The following is a 5177-nucleotide window of genomic DNA, read 5'->3' as shown; positions in this document are numbered from 1 at the left end:
TGACAGCATGAGTTGTGGGTTGGCATCGGAGGCCGTAGAGTTCGGCGAGTATGCTCGCTGAGGGCTGTTGTGGTTTTGCGCAGATTTGGGAGACTTAAGTCATTTATCGATGCATATATATTGGTGAAATAAAAGGTACACGATGCGGAATTGTCAACATTTGTGTTTATTGGTGTGCGATGGAAGCTCCAGTGTACGATATATTAGTTTTATGCGTTTTTCTTTGGTGAAAGGGTAGGTCTGGCTTCTTGTCAGGTTATGTTTAATGGCAGGTCGTGGAGTAAGGTTGGATGACTGTATTCTTTAGTTTTGAGGTGGAGGGTGTAATCGGTGGGGTTGTAGATTAGCCGTTGGTAGGTAGGGATAGAGGGAGATTAGGTGGAATTGGGGAGGTAGAGTGGAGTTGAGATTAGTGTAATTTTGAGGCAGGTGGCAGTAGGGAAGTGTGTGAGTTAGATTTTATTTGAGGATGTGGACAGGGTATTGGGTGGATGAGTGGAGACGATGGAGGACACTTTTGGGATGCGGTGCCTGGGGCGGATCGTGGGAAGGGGCATAGAGTCTTTTTTCGGTGGGTTTGGTTTGTTTTTGTTTTTAGTACTGGGCGGGTGGGTTTGTGTGGTTTGATTTCGCGGGATTCGGTGTGCATAGGATTGATGGTGCTGCGTTCCATGGGTTCGGCTCGAGTCGCTTATCCGATGAATCTCGCAGGCGGTACGCTCCACCAGTCAGGACTTGGTCGATTATGAAGGGACCTTCCCACTTGGGCTTGAGTTTGTCCTTTTTCTTGTCCGGCAGGCGTAGAACTAATTCGCCAATGTTGTAATTTTTGGCCCGTACTTCTCTGCTTTGGTATCTTCGAGCCTGCTGTTGATAGAATGCGGAACGGGCTTTTGCCACGTCATGCTCCTCCTCTAATGCGTCCAAACTGTCCTGCCGATCGAGCTCGGCTTCTCTTTCTTTCGTACATGCGCACTCGGGGTGAGTCATGAATTATGTCGCAAGGCAAAACTGCCTCTGCGCCGTACACCATAAAGAATGGTGTGTACCCGGTGGTGCGATTCGGCGTGGTCCACAGCCCCCAGAGTACGGAGTCGAGCTCCTCTACCTAGTGCATGTTAGATTCCTTGAGGGATCGCACTAATCTGGGTTTGATGCCGCTCATGATAAGACCATTTGCACGTTCGACCTGGCCGTTAGTTTGTGGGTGATAGACGGAAGCATAATCGAGCTTGATGCCCATGTTTTTGCACCAGAGTTTTACCTCGTCGGCCGTAAAGTTCGTGCCGTTATCAGTGATGATGCTGTGGGGGACGCCGTAACGGTGTACAACCCCGGATATAAAGTCTATCACCGGTCCGGATTCGGCCGTCTTAACAGGCTTGGCTTCTATCCATTTGGTGATCTTATCCGCCATGACCAGTAAGTATTTTTGCTTGTGGGTTCCGCCTTTAAGGGGTCCAACCATGTCAAGCCCCCAGACCACGAAGGGACAAGTAATGGGGATAGTTTGGAGGGCGGTGGGTGGCATATGGCTTTGGTTTGCAAAGAGCTGGCAACCGGTGCATCGTTGGACTAAGTCCTGGGCGTCTGGCCGGGCCGTCGGCCAATAAAAGCCTGTACGGAAGGCCTTGCTTACAAGGGACCGAGCTGCAGCGTGATGACCATCGAGTCCGGCATGAATTTCAGCCAGGAGGTTCCGCCCTTCCTCTTCGGAGATGCACCTTTGAAGGACTCCGGTAGTGCTTTTCTTATAAAGCTCTCCCTCGTGGACTCTGTAGGCTTTGGATCGCCGCACTATGCAGCGTGCCTCATTTTGGTCCTCGGCGAGTTCCTGCCTAGTAAGGTAGGAGAGGAATGGTTCTGTCCACGGGGCGATGACAGCCATTATTACGTGGGCTGAAGGTGTTATTTCATTGGCAGAGCCTCCGATTGTGTCAGAATGTTCGCTGTCGGGCAGTGCGGTTGGGTCTGGGCTGTTTATGTTCGGCTCCCCTTCCCATACTACGGATGGCTTGAACAGCCTTTCCAAGAAGATAGTGGGGGGGACTACATCGTGTTTTGCGCCGATGCGTGCCAGGATATCTGCCGCCTGATTATTTTCCCGGGCTATATGGTGAAATTCAAGCCCTTCGAACCGAGCTGACATTTTTAGGACGGCGTTGCGGTAAGCTACCATTTTTGGATCCTTTGCATCGAAGTCTCCATTTATTTGGGATATTGCGAGGTTCGAGTCCCCGCGCACCTCTAGGCGTTGAATGCCCATGGATACTGCCATCCGGAGACCATGTAAAAGGGCCTCATATTCGGCTGCATTGTTGGAGTCTTTGTACATAATCTGGAGTACGTATTGAACTGTGTCTCCTGTGGGGGACGTCAAAACGACGCCAGCCCCTAGTCCGGCCAACATCTTGGAGCCGTCGAAATGCATGATCCAATTTGAGTATGTGCCGTACTCTTTAGGGAGTTCGGCCTCCGTCGATTCTGCGACGAAGTCGGCCAAAACTTGCGACTTGATGGCTCGCCGTGGCTTATAAGTTATGTCGAACGGGAGGAGCTCAATGGCCCATTTTGCAATCCGGCCTGTTGCGTCACGGTTGTTTATAATATCGTTAAGTGGTACTTCCGAGGCTACTGTTATTGAACACTCTTGAAATTAGTGTCGTAGCTTCCGGGATGCCATGAATACCGCGTAAGCAATCTTTTGATAATGCGGGTAACGTGATTTGCACAGAGTGAGGACAGTGGGCACATAATAGACCGGCTTTTGAAGGGGGAATTTGTGTCCGTCCGTTTCTCGTTCGACGACGAGCACTGTGCTTACCACCTGATGTGTTGCTGCAATGTACAATAGCATTGGATCGCCAATGTTTGGCGCGGCCAGGACTGGGTTTGTTGCCAATATGGCTTTTATTTCGTCGAGTCCGGACGTGGCTGCATCCGTCCATTCGAAGTGTTCGGTGCGCCGAAGGAGGCGGTAAAGGGGTAGGGCCTTTTCTCCCAAGCGGGAGATAAAGCGGCTTAGAGCCGCCACGCATCCGGTTAAATTTTGTATTTGTTTGAGGTCCTTTGGGATATCCAATTGTGACAGAACTCGGATCTTGGCTGGATTGCTTCAATTCCTCTACCGGATACAATGAAGCCCAAGAGCTTTCCGGCTGGGACGCCGAAAACGCATTTTTTCGGGTTGAGCTTGATGTCGTATGTTCGGAGGTTATCAAATGTGAGCCTCAAGTCGTCTACTAGAGATTCGACATGTCTTGTTTTGACGACCACATTATCTACATATGCCTCCACCATTTTGCCGATATGGTTTGCCAGACATGTCTGAATCATGCGCTGATATGTTGCGCCGGCGTTTTTGAGCCTGAAGGGCATTGTGTTGAAGCAGAATGAGCCGTATGGTGTGATAAATGCCGTTGCGGATTGGTCTGATTCTGCCATCTTGATTTGATGGTAGCCGGAATATGCGTCGAGGAAACACAACGAATCGTGTCCTGCGGTAGCGTCGATAATTTGATCGATGCGGGGGAGGGGGAAGGGATCCTTTGGGCAAGCCTTGTTAAGGTCTTTAAAATCAACGCACAGGCGCCAGGATTTGTCCTTCTTTGGTACCATCACCAGGTTTGCTAGCCAGTCCGGATGTTTTATATCTCTGATGAATCCGGCCTCCAATAGCTTTGCTAGCTCCTCTCCCATGGCCTGTCTCTTAGGTTCGGAAAAACGCCGAAGAGCTTGGTTGACAGGTTTGAAATCTTTTAGGATATTTAAGTTGTGCTCGGCCAGCCTGCGTGGGCTTCCTCGCATGTCTGAAGGGTGCCAGGCGAAAATGTCCGAGTTCTCTCGTAGGAACTCTCACAGTGCGGCATCTACATCAGGGTTTAACTGTGCCCCGATGGAAGCTGTTTTATTGGGGTCCGTTGGATGGACCTGGAATTTGACTATTTTGTCCGCTGGTTTAAAGGAGGTGGACTTGGATCTTTTGTCGAGTACCACATCGTCTCTATTCACCGTGGAGCGCAGCGCAGTCAGTTCCTCAGCCGCTAGGGCTTCGGATAGTGCCTCGAGGGCCAGTGCGGCTGTCTTGTTTTCGGCGCGGAGTGCTATGTTCGGATCACTAGCGACAGTGATGATACTGTTGGGCCCGGGCATCTTGAGTTTCATGTACCCGTAATGGGGTATTGCTTGGAAGATTGTAAACACTTCCCGCTCAGCAGAGCGTGATAACGCCGCTGAACAGAGCCACATGGAATGTGACCTCTTCGGACCTGTAATTATCCGGCGTGCCGAACACCAAATCTAGCATGATTTTTCCTGTACGGCGCGCTTCCTGACTGGGGATTATTCCTCTAAAGGTTGTGCTGCTTCGCTCAATGCGGTTCCAGTCTATTTCCATTTTTGAAGGGTTTCCTCATGAATGAGGTTCAATCCGCTGCCGACGTCCATGAGTACCTTGGTAAGACGAAAGCCGTCCACTATTGGACTGAGGACCAATGCGGCTGGTACTCGGGCTTTTTGGAATTTAGGTTCATCACTGGCGTTAAAGGTAATAGCCATGTCACTCCATGGGTTTATTGTTGCCACTTGGTAGATTTCGGCAAGGCTGCGGAGTGTCATTTTTCGCATGTTATTTGATGCGAAAGTCTCGAAGACTATTGATACCGTATTGGTGTCTCTGGGGTGGCTTTCTGTGGCCTCCGGAATTAGGAGATCTTCACCAATTTTGGCCACCTACCGTAGTATCCAACATGCTCTAAGGCTGTGAGTTGGTGTGGCGTCCTCTGTACTGTGAATTTTACAGGGTCCATTAAGCCATCCTTCCAATACGGTTCCATGCCCTGTAGAGGGTTTTTGATTTTTGGTGTTTGACCCGGGTGTCTGGCGATGATGCACCCTTTTATTTCGGACTAGGTTTGTATTTAGGGCCGGATTGTCCCAAAATTTTATTTCGGTTTTCCAGGCGCTTTCCATCGCACAGTACTTTCGTACTATGGACGCCAAGTCAGCCAAGCGTGTAATATCACGGTGACTTATGGCGTTGCGGATTCCCTTGTCCGTGCAATTATTGCAGAAGAATGAAATTGCGTCTTCCTCGCGGCAGTCCTTTATCATGTTCATAACCAGGAGGAATCTGGCCCAGTAATGATGTACTGTTTCTTCGGGCTCTTGCCTAATTT

The sequence above is a fragment of the Triticum urartu genome, chromosome 2, assembly GCF_003073215.2.
Source record: "Triticum urartu cultivar G1812 chromosome 2, Tu2.1, whole genome shotgun sequence".
Lineage (NCBI taxonomy): Eukaryota > Viridiplantae > Streptophyta > Magnoliopsida > Poales > Poaceae > Triticum > Triticum urartu.
This window is presented reverse-complemented; position numbering follows the sequence as displayed.